We start from the raw sequence: 21995 nt of genomic DNA, 5'->3' as shown, positions 1-21995 counted from the left end.
GAATACCGTTAAAAAGAAAATAGATTTCTTAAATCAAAGTGGACCTCTCAACAGGGACTCGTAATCATAATTCAATGTATCTGATAATTTAATAATTTGATCTTATCTTCTAATTCCATTGATAACTATTAGAATATATTTTGAAACAAATACGTTTATATAAAGTATTATACGTTTAATACTTGCTAACGTTTTCAAGTTATAATATATATACATTTATACATGTATAATCATATTCATTCATATAATTCTAACGACCCGTCCTAATCCATCCGGACGAATACAATACAATTGATTACATCGCGAGGTACTTGACCTCTATATGATACATTTTACAAATATTGCATTCGTTTTTGAAAAGACAATCTTTCATTACATCGAAAGTTGACAGCATGCATACCATTTCATAATATATCCAACTATAATTGACTTAATAATAATCTTGATGAGCTCAACGACTCGAATGCAACGTCTTTTGAAATATGTCATGAATGACTCCAAGTAATATCCTTAAATTGAGCAAATGCACAGCGGAAGATTTCTTTTATACCTGAGAATAAACATGCTTTAAAGTGTCAACCAAAAGGTTGGTGAGTTCATTAGTTTATCATAAACGATCATTTTCATCATTTTAATAGACCAAAAGAATTTCATTTTCAGTTCTCATAAATATACGTCCCATGCATAGAGACAAAAATAGCATTCATATGGATTGAACTCCTGGTAACCGAAGTTAACAAGATGCATATAAGAATATCCCCTATCATTCCGGGAAATCCTTCGGACATGATATAAAACAACATCGAAGTACTAAAGCATCCGGCACTTTGGATGGGGTTCGTCGGGCCCATAGATCTATCTTTAGGATTCGCATCAATTAGTAGATCGGTTTACTAATTCTTAGGCTACCAAGGAAAAGGGGCATATTCGGCTTCGATCATTCAACCATATAATGTAGTTTCGATTACTTGTGTCTATTTCGTAAAACATTTATAAAAAATTAACATGTATTCTCAGCACAAAAATATAAAGGGTAAAAAGGCAAATGAAACTCACCTAATGTATTTTGTAGTAAAAATACATATGACGACATTTAACAAGAGTAGGGTTGGCCTTGGATTCACGAACCTATATCATTCATATGTATATTAATACATTAAATCGTAATCGAATAAATTTTATATATTATATCTTAAATTATATATTATATATATTTAATTTGTATGTATATTTAAAATGACTAATTTTTATTGTACTAGTAATAATAATTTTTATAGTAACATTGATAATAGTGATAATAATGATAATAAAAGTATTGATAATTCTAATAATAATAATAATAATAATAATGATAGTTTTAACGAAGTTAAAGTGATAACTAAGAGATGATAATAGTAATAATATTAATAATAGTATTATTATTAATAAATTTATTGTAATGATAATAATTATAATTTTAATCAAAATTATAATAAAGTTTCAATAATAGGATATGTGTTATACATACGTATATAATCTATAGACTTAATTAGTTTTCATACATATTCCCTATATTATTTATTATCGATAGTTATGGTTTATCTATATTTGTATCATATTTTTCGTACTCATGATTATACTATTATCTATAATCTTTAATATTACTTTCGCTAACCTTTTCATGTATTCAACTTTTAGTCATCATTAACGTCTTTTATTTTCATAAACGTTTAATTATAATAATAATATTAGTGATAATATAATATTAATAATAATAATAATAATAATAATACAGATATTGTTTTATGATAATGCTAGTCATAATAATAATACTAATGACAATATTACTTATTAATGATACTAATATTCTTAATATTAATGTTAGTAGTAACAATACTTATCATAACAATATTCTTAATCATAATAATAATAATAATAATAATAACATTTATTCTAATAATAATAATAATAATAATGATAATAATAATAATAGCTATAATCCTTGTAATAATAACACTAATTTAAAATGATAATCATAATAACAACCCTAAGTTTCATTATGCATATTAATAATACTAACAATAATGATAATACAAGCAAATATTAATTATATTACCAATAACAACAATTATAAAATTAATATTAACAATAATAATAATAATAGTAATAATAATAATTTTTAAAAATTAACAACTACCTCAAAGGTTCTTCTAAAAAGAAATGTCTCGGACCGGAATCGAACCCGAGACCTCTCGCTCACACCACAACACCCTCAACCATCGGACCATGTCAGTTTATCTGATATAATCCTAAACCCAAAAGTATATAACCCGTATAATATTCTGTGCTCATGTTCATCTTCTTTAAAAGTAAATTCGACCAGAAGATGATTCCATCAATGATTCAAGTTTAAACCTATTTAAATTCTTCAACATAATCATAAATAATTAAGTTTAATGTTCAAAAAAAATAAAAATAAAAAATAAAACAGTTTATACTACTGCTGCAGTTAGCGAAAGAAAAAAAAATAAACATGGATTATGATTTCGAAGTAGAAGCTGTTTGAGAACAAAATTCCTAAATGAAACTAGTTTGAAATACCTCCTAGAAACTTTCTCCGTGATCAATTGAACTTGAAACATCCCTTTTGATTACGAATTTCATCAAGAACATTTATTTTGACTTTTTAGCATTAAACTTTGACTCCAAAATTAACAATCAATATGATGATTTGGGACTTAAAAATTTACAGAGAGTTTCAATATATGATTCCTAATAACTCTTCAATTTTAGATTTTAACAATTATTTTATTTTCGTGATTTGGTAAAAAAAAAATATAAAACAGAGAAAATATCGCTGAAGAAGAATAAAGAGAAAAAAAATTTATAACCTGTTTAATTTCGAACTGCAGCCACGATTTTGTTTTATGGAACAAATATTTGGTTAATGTAGATAATAATTGATTAAGTTTGTGGATTCAATGTATAAGTAGACGGATTCTTTAACTAGGAAGAAGAAAACAAAACAAATATAAAAAAAAAGATTATCTCATAGGGGAATAATTGAATTCGTACAAAATGAGATTGATATCTTACTAGTTTTTGTAATTGTCTACTGTTATATTCTATATTTAATAAATTTTAATAATTAATAAATATATTAATAATAATTATGATACTTATTAATAATTATATTAATAATAATAAATAATAATACTAATAAATACTAATAATAATTATAAAAGTAATAATAATAATAATACTAATAATCCTAATAATAACTAAGATCATAAATTTTTACTAATAATAAGAATGTTATTAATAATGATAACAATAATATTAGTAAATATATTAACAAATCAAATATATCAAATTTCATATATTTTTATATCAAAAATAATAGTACAAATATTAATGTTACTTTTAATAGTTATAATGAAAGTGATAATAACATTATTAATATAACATTTATGTTTTTAACTTGTAATTACAATTTGACATTATACTTTATTAATTATGTAATCATACAATTAATATTTAATATTTATGCATTACAATATGGATACTAATTATAATAATAACAATCTATTTAATATTGTTGATAATATTGCTTAATAATAATACTGATATTGATAATAGTATTAACATAATAATTATATTCAACTTGTAAGTTAGGTTTAATATATTACCATTTTATATAATATTTACCGATTATATAGTTTATTGAATCTTTAATATTTATTAACTATATATATATATATATATATATATATATATATATATATATATATATATATATATATATATATATATATATATATATATATATATATATATATATATATATATATATAATTACATATTTAATTATACATCTATGTTCGTGAATCGTCGGGAATGGTCAAAGGTCAAATGTATTTATGAAAAGTAGGTCAAAAATTTTGAGACTCAACATTACCGACTTTGCTTATCGTGTCGAGATCATATGAAATTAAGTTTAAATTTGATCAGAAATTTTCGGGTTATCACAGTACCTACCCGTTAAAGAAATTTCGTCCCGAAATTTGAGTGAGGTGGTCATGGTTAACAATAAAAATGTTTTCATGACGAATATGTGTTGATAAATAGAGTTTTATCATCATTGAGTAATATGGATAAAATGATTCGATTAATCGAAGCGTATGAGTGAAGCTATCACAAAAGATCGAGATGAAGAAATGGAGATTTTCCATAACTTTTGACGTAGTCGCGTTTGAATTCCGGAATTCAAGGGATTTAAAGAAAATCTTCGAAATCAGGGAGATTTGATTCTTCGGTGAATAAGGAGATTAATATCTCTATAATTAAATACGGTGATCTACCTCGATTACTCTGTCTGATATTTCCATTATAAATTAAACTCCTCTGTTCCATTATTCTCACCATTCCTATACTTTCTTTCTTAGTTCATACATCCCAAAGATTGTGAAAATCTTTAGTCCTGTTCTAATCCCTAATATTTTTCTAATTATAATTTCTGTCATCCTTCTTTTTAATCTTCTACCAGAAGAATCTGTTTACTTCTACTATTACCTTGGGATGATACTATTCTTAATTATACCGTGTCTTTATATTGCTATTCGTATTAATATCCATGGTTTGTAACTTTCGTGTTGTTATTGGGCTTTATATTTTCTCTTATATTTTGGAGTTCTTTGCCTTTTTATTATCTTCTCGAACTCTAATAAAGCGAGTAACGGTCCAGAATTCATAAGTATGGAATTTCGAATGTGCTTAATGTTCTAAACAAGAAAGAACGTAATCGCACGATTTGATTTGTCAAATTACCTGAATCACTGAGAATAGAACTATCAAGAATATACTTTTTTGATATGTTCAGAAGTTAAGTAGAATGAAAGAGTTATGTAACATGGCACATGATGACGTTATGATCTGTGAATCATCACGTTCCATTAGAAACTCAGCATGACTTACTGTAATATAATCACGTTGATCAAGTGTCATTATATTATCCTAACTCATGCTTCAATTCCCAACACTTCTTCAGAATTCATTCATAATTTATACTTAGATGTTACAGAATATTGAAAACTAAAACAGTTTTCAATATGATGTAATACAGATAGCACGAAAAGATATATAATTTCGGACGGGAATATTTATGAAAATATCCTCAGAAATATCGAAGATATTTATGATGATATTTTGGAATTTCTAAGTTCGAAGGATGCTGAATAAAATTCTTCCGCAAGGATTTAGAATAATTAGAAACAAGATATTTGCTAAAGACTTCAGCAGGCATTGAATTATTTGAATTCTTTGAAGGCAGATTTAGTCTTTGTGATTTGTCCACAGCCTCCTTCATGGTTTTCTCAATCCGTCTTCCAGTTCCAACATTTCTGAGCTTTGCCAACATACTATTCTTTATCATCAAACTTACGACTGTTAAAGTCGTGTACAGTTTTTGCTACTGTATTCAGCTTTTTCAGAATTGGAAGTATTAATTTGTAGACTGGGTGCTTTTCAGAATTTCATAATGAAAGATCATAATTCTAAGAGGTAAATGTTATATGTATACATATAACTGTTGATGTAGACATGCTGCGAGATTTCAAAATACTGATTACTGATTCTCGGTATTTGGTACGGCAATTCTCGTTATCAGATGCATATGAGTAGATAGGGTTTCAATGAATAGGTACAGTGATTTTTTTCGGAGAGGCTTAAAGATCAATGAAGTTGTTGGTAAGTTTACTGCTAATGTGGTGGAACATAAACGGTTCCCCGGTAATGATGGTGAAAGGACAACATGTATATCGAGGTTATAATAAGATTGTTTCAACTGAAAAATCGAGGTTGACTTGCTGGAGCTGTGACAAAACTGACTACTTTAGAAAGGAATTGAAAAGTCATTTTTTTTTGCTAATAAATGCCAAAGGATTTGACGCGGATACGTGTTAAATGTTTGCTCAGGTTTCGAGAGTTTTTCAGGTGCATAACTATATGCATAAATATTTTCTTCCGTAGATGAAGTGCGGTTGGTTCATCCTCTCGATTGAAGTGTTTTCAAGAATCATGAAAGGTTTGAATGCAGATCGTAATCGTCAAGATACAAATGAGGTTTAAGATGAAATCAAATGGCAAACTTGAAGAATTGTTTAGTTTCATATATTATAATCAATATTTTAATTCATTTTAATTCATTTTAATTGTCCAATGTTATTAGTCCACAGTCGATAGTCCACAGTTGACAGTCCAATAATTCATATATAGTTTAATATATAATATTCGAATTAATTAATACGTATCGTGACCCGTGTACATGTCTCAGACTCGATCACAACTCAAAGTATATATATTATTATAGAATCAACCTCAACCCTGTATAGAGAACTCGATCATTACTGCATATAGAGTGTCTATGGTTATTCCAAATAATATATATATATATATATATATATATATATATATATATATATATATATATATATATATATATATATATATATATGCGTCGATATGATATGTCAAAACCTTGTATACGTGTTACGATATTTAAATTGCGTAAAAATAAATAACAGAAATTAAATGAAGATAAATAAAGTGCGTAAAGTAAATAACAGAAATTAAATGACGATAATTAAAATGGCGAGAATGTAAATTGCGATAATTAAATTGCGATAAATAAAATGTAATCAGTTAGCTAGGAACAGTTAGCGTGGATTCTTATCAAAATTCTTCTCATAATTAAATTGTTTGTTTCTAACAAGTTTTATTTTTGTCCAATGTTTTCTTCATTATGCCACTTGTTGGATTCTGATAGGTAAAAATCCAAATATGAAATTGAATGAAAATGGTTATTTTGCGGTGAACGGATACGTATATCGGTGGATGTAAGTAGGATAGTAAACGACTATTGAATCAGTTTCGAAGAATGTACAGTGTAACTTATTAATGTAAAATCTAAATATTCCTCGGGTATTACCTACCCGTTAAAATATTTTCACCATTAACAGTTTGTACAAAAGAATTTTTAATTACAATCTTTATGAAAATATACTTACATATATATTTTCTTCAGATGTAATCATGGATTTAATGAGTTAATATGATATTAATCTCATTTGATTTACTGTTAGAATTAGAATGGATAATCTCCAAAACTTTAGAGATTACTTAATCGCCATGTTGAACGGGGATAAATGATGTAGAACATCATGTAGAATGATGATTATGCTTAATGTACAGAATGAGATGTTGAGGCATGGATTGTTGATGATACTGGTGCTGTTGCTGATGGTACTGTTGGTACCGGTGATGTTGCTGAAGCTGGTAAGTTTTGCACCATATTCTCCAAATTGATTACTCGAGCATGTAGTTTGTTGACTTCTTCTATTATTCCGGGATGATTGTCGGTCAGAATGAATGGATGAATAAGGTTTAGAATTGTAGATAGAATATAATTGTGACGAGATACTCTGGAAATGAGAGAGAAAATGGTGGCTCGAACAGGTTCGCCGGTAAGTGCTTCAGGTTCATCGTCAAGAGGGTAATTTAGTTGGTGGAAAGGATCGCCTTCTTCACGTCTCCATTGATTAAGTTGACTACGAACCCATCAGATGAATTGGGGATGGCTGATTGATTGATTTATTCTGGTGACGCTGCCTCCGAAGCTTAGGTGAATATCCATGTCGGAATAGCTGTCGGAATAACTATCGGAATAGCTATCAGAATCTGAGGGACTCGAACTGGTTGAGGGATTCATCTCGTACGATCAGATGAAGAATTTTTGATAAGAAACAGATTATAGGATGTAGATTAGTACCCTGCAATATATAATTTACATATGCATATATAATACTAAAATCCCATAAGTTACGGAGGAATCTACGGAAACTGTCAGGCAAAGGTAACAATAACAGATATGCTAAAATATGAATTTATCTATACAATGTTTATGCAATCAATGCAGTAAGATGTGTCTAGACTTTAAGAATGATAAGCAAATAATTTTCGACACGAAATGATAAGTAAAACTTTTGACATGCAGACACGGTCGAAGTCCAGACTCACTAATGCATCCTATCGACTTATCAGTTAGACACACTAATGCAGACCTGGTTCGCTAAGACCACCGCTCTGATACCAACTCTAACGACCCATCCAAATCCATCCGGATGAATACATTACAATTGATTACATCGCGAGTTACTTGACCTCTATATGATACATTTTACAAACATTGCATTCGTTTTTGAAAAGACAATCTTTCATTACATCGAAAGTTGACAGCATGCATACCATTTCATAATATATCCAACTATAATTGACTTAATAATAATCTTGATTAACTCAACAACTCAAATGCAACGTCTTTTGAAATATGTCATGAATGACTCCAAGTAATATCCTTAAATTGAGCAAATACACAGCGGAAGATTTCTTTCATACCTGAGAATAAACATGCTTTAAAGTGTCAACCAAAAGGTTGATGAGTTCATTAGTTTATCATAAACGATCATTTTCATCATTTTAATAGACCACAAGAATTTCATTTCCAGTTCTCATAAATATACGTCCCATGCATAGAGACAAAAATATCATTCATATGGATTGAACACCTGGTAACCGACATTAACAAGATGCATATAAGAATATCCCCTATCATTTCGAGAAATCCTTCGGACATGATATAAAACAACATCGAAGTACTAAAGCATCCGGTACTTTGGATGGGGTTCGTCGAGCCCATAGATCTATCTTTAGGATTCGCGTCAATTAGTAGATCGGTTTACTAATTCTTAGGCTACCAAGCAAAAGGGGCATATTCGGCTTCGATCATTCAACCATATAATGTAGTTTCGATTACTTGTGTCTATTTCGTAAAACATTTATAAAAAATTCGCATGAATTCTCAGCCCAAAAATATAAAGGGTAAAAAGGCAAATGAAACTCACCTAATGTATTTTGTAGTAAAAATACATATGACGACATATAACAAGAGTAGGGTTGGCCTTGGATTCACGAACCTATATCATTCATATGTATTTTAATACATTAAATCGTAATCGAATAAATTTTATATATTATATCTTAAATTATATATTATATATATATTTAATTTGTATGTATATTTAAAATGACTAATTTTTATTGTACTAGTAATAATAATTTTTATAGTAACATTGATAATAGTGATAATAATGATAATAAAAGTATTAATAATTCTAATAATAATAATAATAATAATGATAGTTTTAATGAGGTTAAAGTGATAACTAAGAGATGATAATAGTAATAATATTAATAATAGTATTATTATTAATAAATTTATTGTAATGATAATAATTATAATTTTAATCAAAATTATAATAAAGTTTCAATAATAGGAGATGTGTTATACATACGTATATAATCTATAGACTTAATTAGTTTTCATACATATTCCCTATATTATTTATTATCGATAGTTATGGTTTATCTATATTTGTATCATATTTTTCGTACTCATGATTATACTATTATCTATAATCTTTAATATTACTTTCGCTAACCTTTTCATGTATTCAACTTTTAGTCATCATTAACGTCTTTTATTTTCATAAATGTTTAATTATAATAATAATATTAGTGATAATATAATAATAATAATAATAATAATAATAATAATAATAATAATAATAATAATAATAATAATAATAATAATAATAATAATAATACAGATATTGTTTTATGATAATGCTAGTCATAATAATAATACTAATGACAATATTACTTATTAATGATACTAATATTCTTAATATTAATGTTAGTAGTAACAATACTTATCATAACAATATTTTTAATCATAATAATAATAATAATAACATTTATTCTAATAATAATGATAATAATAATAATAGTCATAATCCTTGTAATAATAACACTAATTTAAAATGATAATCATAATAACAACCCTAAGTTTCATTATGCATATTAATAATACTAACAATAATGATAATACAAGCAAATATTAATTATATTACCAATAACAACAATAATAAAATTAATATTAACAATAATAATAATAATAATAATAATAGTAATAATAATAATTTTTAAAAATTAACAACTACCTCAAAGGTTCTTCTAAAAAGAAATGTCTCAAACCGAAATCGAACCCGAGACCTCTCGCTCACACCACAACACCCTCAACCATCGGACCATGTCTGTTTATCTGATATAATCCTAAACCTAAAAGTATATAACCCGTATAATATTCTGTGCTCATGTTCATCTTCTTCAAAAGTAAATTCGATCAGAAGATGATTCCATCAACGATTCAAGTTTAAACCTATTTAAATTCTTCAACATAATCATAAATAATTAAGTTTAATGTTCGAAAAAAATAAAAATAAAAAATAAAACAGTTTATACTGCTACTGCAGTTAGCGAAAGAAAAGAAAAAAAAATAAATAAACATGGATTATGATTTCGAAGTAGAAGCTGTTTGAGAACAAAATTCCTAAATGAAACTAGTTTGAAATACCTCCTAAAAACTTTCTCCGTGATCAATTGAACTTGAAACATCCCTTTTGATTACGAATTTCATCAAGAACATTTATTTTGACTTTTTAGCATTAAACTTTGACTCCAAAATTAACAATCAATATGATGATTTGAGACTTGAAAATTTACAGAGAGTTTCAATATATGATTCCTAATAACTCTTCAATTTTAGATTTTAACAATTATTTTGTTTTCTTGATTTGGTAAAAAAATATAAAATTGAGAAAATATCGCTAAAGAAGAATAAAGAAAAAAAATATGTATAACCTGTTTAATTTCGAACTGCAGCCACGATTTTTTTTTATAGAAAAAATATTTGGTTAATGTAGATAATAACTGATTAAGTTTGTGGATTCAATGTATAAGCAGACGGATTCTTTAACTAGGAAGAAGAAAACAAAACAAATATAAAAAAAAGATTATCTCATAGGGGAATAATTGAATTCGTACAAAATGGGATTGATATCTTACTAGTTTTTGTAATTGTCTGCTGTTATATTCTATATTTAATAAATCTTAATAATTAATAAATATATTAATAATAATTATGATACTTATTAGTAATTATATTAATAATAATAAATAATAATACTAATAAATACTAATAATAATTATAAAAGTAATAATAATAATAATAATCCTAATAATAACTAAGATCATAAATTTTTACTAATAATAAGAATGTTATTAATAATGATAACAATAATATTAGTAAATATATTAACAAAACAAATGTATCAAATTTCATATATTTTTATATAAAAAATAATAGTACAAATATTAATGTTACTTTTAATAGTTATAATGAAAGTGATAATAACATTATTAATATAACATTTATGTTTTTAACTTGTAATTACAATTTGACATTATACTTTATTAATTATGTAATCATACAATTAATATTTAATATTTATGCATTACAATATGGATACTAATTATAATTATAACAATCTATTTAATATTGTTGATAATATTGCTTAATAATAATAATGATATTGATAATAGTATTAACATAATAATTATATTCAACTTGTAAGTTAGGTTTAATATATTACCATTTTATATAATATTTACCGATTATATAGTTTATTGAATCTTTAATATTTATTATATATATATATATATATATATATATATATATATATATATATATATATATATATATATATATATATATATATATATATATATATATATATATATATATATAAATTATAAATCTATGTTCGTGAATCGTCAGGAATGGTCAAAGGTCAAATGCATTTATGAAAAGTAGTTCAAAAATTTTGAGATTCAACATTACCGACTTTGCTTATCGTGTCGAGATCATATGAAATTAAGTTTAAATTTGATCGGAAATTTCCGGGTTATCACAATAATGGTTCGTTAATCTTTGGAATTTGGTCGAGGTTAAATGAATGTATGAACACAGTTTAAAATTCTTGAGATTCAACTTACAAACTTTGCTTATCGTGTCGGGAATATATAAAGATTAAAGTTTAAATTTGGTCGGAAATTTCCGGGTTGTCACATGAATCACCTATAAATGTTGATGGAGAGTAAGAATGAACATGAAATAGTTTGAAAAAAACTTATATTTTACGTATATAATCAATTATATAGTTTGTCGTTCACATGTCCATATTTGTTTGTGAACATGTGTACATTTCATATAATTAACAGTTTAACATGTAATTTGTGGTAATGAACATATGTTTCTTAATGAAATGAGCATTAATTAACATTTATATGTGAACAGTTACATTTAAATGTATAAAAACTATAATGACATCATTATGCCATCATAAAATCGTCATCCTCTTTTCTTTTTCTTTTTTTTTTTAAATCTTTTCCATTTTCTTTTTCTTTTCATCTTCTTAAGTATATAGTTATTAGATTTTTAGCTACACTAAACACTACATAAATTTATTTATATATTCAGTATTATACGACATTACTTTTACCAAAAAGTTATATGATAAATCAAATATGTATTTAATTATATATCTTAGCCTTAAAATGAACAATTTATAAGTTTAGTTGCTTCTAATTAATAGTTAATGTGACGATTTGACACAAATAGGTAAATAAAAGTTTCAAGTCTGAACTATAACTATGGTCTATTTGATACTCCATATAGCAATACAAAATAATTGTAATGGCAATCTTATGCATCATATTTTTTTCCGATTACCTTATGTCACACGTTGTAGCATTACAAATATATCGCAAATACTATAAGCAGCAACTCGCGAGCACAATCCCATTCTTTTTAATAATAGACACACACCCTTTTTGTCAATGACAAAACTCGAACTTTAAGCTTCAAGATTGATGACTTCCCTTGATACCGCAAGGCCGGAAGCCCTTTTGGTATAATAAATGGTTAACGATGAATCGTGTCAAGGTTCATGTCTTTTTTCGTACGTTTTTATGTTTTTTACTTTGTGTTATACACTATATTTAAGGTTTTTTTTATTGTGAAACGATGTTTCATTTTTCAATTTTTGTTTTCGTTTATTGCCGCCCATAACTCCTTAGATGTATCCATAGTGTCTATGATAATAGTTAATCTCTTCGTCTCATATTAAATGTCCGGTATTTTTTTAAGAACACTCTCAACTTAATTGTCTATTTACATAAATAGGGATGAACAACATAGTAAAGGCTTTTTTTTCTTTTTCTTTTTTTACATTTTTTAAGTTATAATGTAAGATGCTAAAATATGTAAAAATTAACAGATAAAACTGTTAAGTAAATAATAAAAACAATGATATTTCTTAAACTACGTATGTATTATGTAACGATAATTCAATTGTGACTGGATGGAGTATATGTTTAATATAGTTACGAACGTAGGATTTGTTTATTATAAATATGTGTAACATATCATTAACGATCCATATAACTTCACTTAAAACAGAAGGCTTCAGTAGAGCATTTCATCTTCAAGAGATGTCCACACATGAATCAAACAATACCATCAAAATAAACATGAACTCGGCCACACAACCGATTCGTCCTTTGGCCAACTTCCCTCCATCTATATGGGTTGATCGCTTCTTGTCATTCAATATCGACGATTTGGTAAGAGTTCGATCCCATTGTTATAGCTTCGTATGTAAATAAGGTTTAATTAATAGCGATACTGTTTTAAAAAACTAGGAGTGGAAGGCATATGCTAAAGCCATTGAGAAGCCAAAAGAAGAGCTCAGAAAATTGATAATCGACACATCCATGAATGCAAACGAAAAATTAAGTTTGATTAATTCTGTTCATCGTCTTGGTTTGACATATCTTTTTAGAGAAGAGATTGAAGGTCAACTTGACAAACTTTTAAAGGAGTTTGACATGATAGATTATGATGCTGCTGATCTTTATACGATTTCAGTTAACTTTCAAGCTTTTAGACAACTCGGTTATAATTTGTCTTGCGGTATGCAATTCCAAAACATGTCTCAAGTATGATTACACATATGTGTTCTTCTAAACACTAAAACTAAGTTTGTAGTTTTTGACACATTTTGAATAAAATGAGCTTTTAACACTTGAAAGTGTGAATTTATATAACTTAAAAACATGCATGGAAAATTATGGCATTATAAACTTTAATGAGTGAAAAAACATGGCGTCAAAAATGTAAGTGATATTATATTTTGACATTTTTAAGTGTCATTGGTTTTTTTTTTTTTTTTTTTTTTTCTTCTTCCCTTTTTCGCTTTTAAGCGTCAAAAACTTTGTGACACTTATAAGGTCAAAAACATGTCAAGATAATGGAACCGTTAAAAATGAAACTATTTTTGCAGTGAATGTTATGTAACGCGGAACATATAGCTTACTGCCTACTATGGTACTTGCAGATGTGTTTAACAAGTTCAAGGACGATCTTAGCTCTCATAAATTCAAAGAATATATAATGGATGATGTGAAGGGTATGCTAAGCTTTAAAGAATCTACACAATTAAGGACAACAAAGGAATGCATTTTAGATGAAGCGCTAGTATTCACGCAAACTCAACTTATGAGTCTTGTAGATCGTCTAGAAGATAATCTTGCTATGCAGGTGAATCACGCATTGATGAGTCCTTTTCATAAAGGAATACAAATGGTAGAAGCTAGGTTTTACTTCTCCTACTATAAAGAAGAATGTTCAAAATATGACTCATTACGAAACCTTGCAAATGCACACTTCAAATACTTGCAGCTAATGCAAAAAGAAGAACTTCGTATTATGACAAAGTAAGTTCTAAATCAGGGAAATATAAAGATAATTTCATTGATATAGTATCATATAATTCACATTAACCATTGTGAAAAACATTTTGAAAAACAGAACACAAGATTTTAACACATGTAGCCTATAATTAGACGTGTAATAATATAGAAACAAGGAGATAGTTAACTTAAGCAGCTTATTATTTTGTTTCAGGTGGTCTAAAGACATGGAGTTTCAAATCATAACTCCTTATGCAAGAGATAGAATACCAGACTTGTACCTATGGGCTTTAGGGATGTACTATGAGCCACATTACTCTCAAGCAAGAATCATAACTTCAAAAATGGTACAACTAATCTGTCTATTAGATGATACATATGATGCATATGCTACTTTTGAGGAGCTTCAAGCTCTAACAAATGCGATTAACAGGTATTAGTAAGCATATTTCTGCTATGCAATTTTAAACTTAAATTCTAAATCTTATGATGCTATCCTCTCATATATCTTTAGGTTGTTTAAATTAGGCCTAATTTAGTGATCCTTCATGGCCAACTCATATTCATATTCAGGTGGGAACTGAGTGCTATGGATGAACTTCCTGAATATATTAAGCCTTTTTACAAAGTTATCTTGAATGAGCATACACAATGCAACTTGAAACACGTTTTGATCCGAAATACAACTATCTAAAATTGGAAAAGCCTATATAGTTAACGCTGCAAAAAGAGCAGTAAGCTTTCATTCTATTATTTGCAATGTATTTTTATACTACTTTGTATTCGTAGATTACTTGTGTCATTCATAATTTACTTGTCTTCATTGCGTTGTTTTTCTTATCTGTCGGAAACTAGTTTCAAGAACTAGCTACAGGATACCTTAAAGAGGCTGAATGGAGGCATAAAAAACAAGTGCCATCATTTCAGGAGTATTCGAAGAATGGGATGATTACTTCTAGCTACAATGTTATTTCAAAATCTTGTTTGATGGTTATGGCTGATATCGTCACGGAAGAGGCTTTTGTTAGAAAATATTCAAAGGAGGATCAGAATAGAATTCCTATTCATCATTTCCATAAATAAGCTCAAATGACAGCAGATTACAGCAAACCTCCAGAAGGATAACGGCTAGAATCCTTAGGCTCCTTGCCTTATTTAGGACCCTCTAATTGTATAAATAGAGATGTATCTCATTGTGTAAAAACCAATTCAAAAGCATTATCAATCCAGAAATCAATAATACGATCAGTTTTTTCCTTGTTTAAAGTTTAATATGGCATCAGAGCAAAAGGTGTAGGATCTAAAGATCCGTACACGCGTTTTGTATCTCAATCATCTGCCTTTTTTCTTTAGTTTTCTAGTGTTGTTTGAGTGGTTACAATGTCTGAAGACAGCAGCCATACTCAAACCAGTGAAATCAGTGAACTAACTAGCCAATTGGCTAAGTTAATTCATGCAAATATGGAATCACAAGCACACAGACTTCCAGATTCCTTGAAAATCAATTTAAGTCTCAACAATACCAATTTTTCTTTATGGTCAAGGATGATGAAGGTTGCAATCGGAGGAAAATCCGATGCCCTCCTTAATCATCTGACTGATGACCCACCAGCAATCACAAACAACAAATGGAATCAAGAAGCCCTGGTGGTGTTCTCTTGGATTATTCAGAACATAGAGCCACAAATTGCTAGCAACCTGACTCAATTCCCAACTGCAAAAACCCTATGGAATGCACTCATCACAACATACAGTGCAGGCAAAGATAACCTGCAAACTTTCGATCTGCACGTCAAAGCCAACAACATCAGACAAGAAGGTAAGCCTTTAGAAGAATTATGGTTAAAAATGCAAGGGATTTGGGGTGAAATCGAAATGAGGGATCCAAATCCCATGGAACACCCTAATGATATTGTCAAATACAACAACCTTTGATCAGAACAAAAATTATTCCAATTTTTAAATGCTTTAGACCACAAACACGACAATATCAAAAGGGAAATACTGAGATTAGATCCCTTACCAACCGTTGAAAGTGCATATGCTGCAATTCGTAAATAAAGATCACATCAGACCATCTTTGGGACTAAGACCGAAGTCCCTACCCATTCCGGCATCGCAACAGGCCTTGTAGCATCAAAAACAAAAGATCAAGATGGTCATGGACTCATCTCAAAAAACCACCGTCGACCTGATTACTCACAAGCATCTCGAGACAAAGACAAACTCGAGTGCACCAAGTGTGGGATGAAAAGACACACAAAAGAACAATGCTTTAAGGTAATCGGATACCCGGAATGGTGGAACGACGGCCATAAGAAAGGAAAAGCATCAATGGTGGCGGTGACAGGAGCAACCGGAGGTAACCCTGAGGCCAACAACTCCGGTGCCTCTACCACTGGAAGCTTCGGATTACTTGCAACCGATCAACAAGGTGGAGGTAATTTAGGGTATACATCAGACCCCAATTTGGGGCCAGGGTTAGGGTTTCACCAACCCTTGTTACGAATGAGAATAGAAAAGGGGTTGAACCCTTTAAACCCACCAAGACCGACCTGTTTTAAATCGGGTATGAACCCCCAATTTGACCCTAATTCACTAAATGACCCCCCTCATTTTAAATCAGGGATGGACCCTCAACTTGACCCTAACTTACTAAATGACCCCCTTATTTTAAGTCAGGTATGGACCCTCAAAATGATCCCCCTTATTTTTGTAATTATGATAAAATTAAAACAAAATCCGTTTTAAAACCAAAGTCCATTCCCGAGCATTGTTTCTCTTACACCAATGTCGTTTCAAATAAAATAAAAAATAATGGATGGATTATCGATAGTGGTGCAACGGATACGATGACATTTGACAACACCGACATTTGTATTCAATCAAAACCTAACAAAAATAAAATTAAAACGGCGAATGGTGGGGTTATCCAAGTTAAGGGTGGAGGGATGGTTGAAATATCAAAAAATTTAAATTTAAAAAATTGTTTATACGTCCCTGCTTTATCTCATAAACTTTTATCTGTTAGCCACGTCACCAAAGAACTTAATTGCACTGTTTTATTACACCCAACGTTCTGTATCTTTCAGGACATCAGAACGGGGGAGATAATTGGTCGTGGTACTGAACGTGATGGTTTGTACTATGTGGATGAAGTCACTCAAGATGGTAATATTATGCTAGCTCATGGAACCACTGAGAGGCAAGCATGGTTATGGCATAGACGTCTTGGTCATCCGTCTGCTGGTTATTTAAACATTTTATTTCCTAGTTTATTTTCAAAGAATAAAACGTTTGAGTGTGAAACTTGTATCTTGGCTAAGAGCCATCAAAAATCTTTTAAAAAAAGCAATACAAAAACTGAACGACCGTTTTCCTTAGTTCACTCTGATGTATGGGGACCGGCAAAGGTCAATGGGGGGGCACAACTACCGATATTTTTTTATTATTCATTGATGATTGCACTCGTATGTCATGGACATATTTCTTAACAAACAAATCTGAAGTATTTGATATGTTTACTAAGTTTTTTGCCATGGTTCAAACTCAATTATAAAGTAAAATACAAATTTTAAGATCCGATAACGGTGGAGAATTTGTCAATACCCAAATGAAAACGTTTTGTCAAAAAAAATGGTATTATTCATCAAACCACGTGTCCCCATACTCCCCAATAAAATGGGGTTTCCGAAAGGAAAAATCGAATTCTATTAGAAATAACGCGTGCTTTAATGATTGAATCAAATGTTCCGAAATCTTTTTGGCCGGAAGCACTTGCCACGACAACTTATTTAGTTAACCGACTACCAACTAGAGCTTTGGAACTTAAAAATCCCCTCGAAGCCTTAACCAAATTTTACAAACCCCCGTCAACTCTCACTCTTAAACCTCGTATTTTTGGTTGCTCGGTTTTTGTTCATATACCTAAAACCGAACGAACAAAACTTGATGCGTGTGTTGAGAAATGTGTCTTTGTTGGTTACGGTGTCAATCAAAAAGGGTATCGGTGTTATAGCCCGAAAAAAAACACATGTTTGTCACTATGAACTGTGATTTTTTAGAAACTGAATATTTCTATGCTACCCAACACACGAGTCAGGGGGAGACTGAACCTAACGACACTGTAAGTTGGCTAGATATACCATCATCGGAAGAAGTGACTCATACCACCGAACCACAAAGTACTCCATCTGTCAGCACTACCGACGAGGATCTTCCCCGTAATGAGGTAAACACAGAATCTTTTGAAACTAGTAGTGCTTCTACTAGTAATACTTCTAACCGTGAAAATGAAGATGTGTCAGTACAGGAAAGTGCTAACCGTGAAAACGAAGATGTGTCAATACAGGAAAGTACCACAGGCCAATCATCAGAACCCGAACCACAATATGAACAACCATCTGAACCCGAACAACAAGTTGAAAATCCAACTGAGCAAACTCAACAACAATACAATCTTCCTCCGAGAATAAACAGAGGAGTCCCACAGAAAAGGTTCTCTCCCGAAAGGGAACCCCGCAGATCAAGATATCCTATAGCAAACATTGCGAAAGGAAATCTCTCAACAGAAGCTAAACAGTTTACTTCCGCATTGTACTCTGAGCAAATTCCAAACACAATAGAACAGGTCCTAAATTCTACCCACTAGAGAAAAGCAATGGAGGAAGAAATGAAAGCCCTTCAATCAAACAACACTTGGGAAATATGTGATCTTCCACAATCAAAGAAACCAGTTGGTTGTCGATGGATATTCACAATCAAACACAGAGAGCTGACGGTACTATTGAAAAATACAAAGCTCGACTAGTGGCCAAAGGATACACTCAAACCTATGGTATAGACTACTCTGAGACATTCTCACCAGTAGCCAAAATCGACACCATCAGGGTACTTTTTTCAGTTGCTGCTAACAAAGATTGGCCACTTTATCAATTTGACATGAAAAACGCTTTCCTTCATGGGGAACTTAAAGAAGAAGTCTACATGGAAGGACCTCCCGACTTTACGTCAAACTTCAAAGAAAGGGAAGTGTGTCATCTTAAAAAATCTCTTTATGGGTTAAAACAATCCCCTCGGGCTTGGTTTGGACGTTTTACTGTAGCAATGAAAAAATATGGTTTTAAACAAAGTAACTCCGATCACACGTTATTTTTAAAAAAAAGAAACCATTTAATTACGTGTTTGATTATATACGTAGATGATATGATCATTACAGGAAATGATCAAGAAGAAATTGCAAACTTAAAATTAAATTTGTTTAAAGAGTTTGAAATGAAAGACCTAGGGAGACTCAAATATTTCTTGGGGATTGAAGTCTTACGATCCCAACAGGGAATCTTTATTTGTCAAAAGAAATATATCCTTGATATCCTTGCTGAAACAGGAATGATCGATTGCAAACCAGCTGAAACTCCTATGATCCCGAATCAAAGACTATACATAGAAAAAGATGCCGAACCAGCTGACCGAAGCCAGTATCAACAAATCGTGGGAAAACTCATCTACCTTGCTCACACTCGTCCCGACATAGCACACGCAGTAGGAGTTGTCAGCCAGTTCATGCACCAACCTCAAAAACATCATATGGACGCAGTTTGGAGGATTATTAAATATCTAAAATGAACCGCAGGGGACGGAGTTTTGTTCAAAAAGAATCGTCACTTGGAAGCTCAAATATTTACAGATGCTGGTTATGGAGGGGAGAAAGGAGATAGAAAATCAACTTCAGGATATTTTGCCCTGGTAGGAGGAAATCTAGTCACATGAAGAAGTAAAAAACAAAAAGTAGTTGCCCTCTCGAGTGCTGAAGCTGAATTTAGGGGAATCGCTAGAGGTGTAACCGAGGCTTTATGGATCAAGAAACTTTTAACAGAAATCGGCTTTCCTCCTCAAGGTCCCATCAAAATCATGTGTGATAATGAAGCAGCGATCTCAATTTTAGAAAATCCAGTTCAACATGACCGAACCAAACATATTGAGATAGACCGGCACTTCATCAAAGAAAAACTCGAAACATAAATAATCTCCCTTCCGTTCGTCAGGTCTGAAGATCAACTCGCAGATATCCTAACCAAATCAGTCAACAGAAGATCTTTTCACGAAGTACTTGCCAAGTTGAACATCGGAAATCCCACTGTTCAACGTGCGGGGGAGTGTTAATATTCAAAGGAGGATCAGAATAGAATTCCTATTCATCATTTCCATAAATAAGCTCAAATGACAGCAGATCACAGCAAACCTCCAGAAGGATAACGACTAGAATCCTTAGGCTCCTTGCCTTATTTAGGACCCTGTAATTGTATAAATAGAGATGTATCTCATTGTGTAAAAACCAATTCAAAAGCATTATCAATCCAGAAATCAATAATACGATCAGTTTTTTTCCTTGTTTAAAGTTTAATAGCTTTGGCTTGGTATGGCAGTCATCCAAAAATCCTCGAAGCTACGGGGTTACTTGCGAGACTTTATAATGATGTTACTTCTTTTCAGGTAACGCAACATGTATCTAACCAACTAAAGCTAAATCTGCCAGAAAATTAAACCAAAACACCTATGGCCTAGCGGTATTGAGGTAACTAATCAACCTAAGTCGTGAGTTCGAGTCTTGTGAGTGTACTATTCCTAATATGAGTGTGTGTTTGTTGTTCAAATAAAAAAAAGCATAATGTTGGGATCGAACCCGCACACATATTACTTTCAAGATCGATCTCCATCACATTAAGAATAACACAACCATGTATGAGTCAATAACTAAACGACAAAATATAAAAAGTTATACGCACACAACATTTTACGTGGATAACCTCTCAAGGGAGAGTAAAAATCACGGGACCAGCGGCCGCTTAAATTTCACTATATACGAACAATATTACAAGAATGAACGCTCATTACAACACTCTTGAATATTATCACGTATCTCTCAACACCTCTCACGGACGATAGATTACAATAACGGAATTCGCTCCCATCGTTATTGAATCACCGAGACCACCTCACGGGACGGAGTAAGACGACTCTCATAGATTCTCTATTTTTTCTCTCAAACTCTTACACTTTTCTCTACATACTATTACATATATTTATACTAAAACTCCACCAAGTTTCCCTCCAAAATTCACTCTACAAAACTCCATCCACAAAACTCCCTCCAAAACAATTCCCACCAAAATATTCCCTCTCAAAAAATACTCCAACCAAATACACTTTTACAATATTTAAATAATTTGAATCAATAAATATAACACATC

At 30.2% G+C, this 21995-nt stretch overlaps 1 pseudogene; it reads left to right on the top strand.

Moving 5' to 3' along the window:
* The first annotated feature begins 13485 nt into the window (after positions 1–13485).
* LOC139843457 (10-epi-juneol synthase-like) overlaps positions 13486–21995 on the top strand; it is a 60424-nt pseudogene continuing 51914 nt past the window's right edge.

The sequence above is a fragment of the Rutidosis leptorrhynchoides genome, chromosome 4, assembly GCF_046630445.1.
Source record: "Rutidosis leptorrhynchoides isolate AG116_Rl617_1_P2 chromosome 4, CSIRO_AGI_Rlap_v1, whole genome shotgun sequence".
Lineage (NCBI taxonomy): Eukaryota > Viridiplantae > Streptophyta > Magnoliopsida > Asterales > Asteraceae > Rutidosis > Rutidosis leptorrhynchoides.
This window is presented reverse-complemented; position numbering and strand designations above follow the sequence as displayed.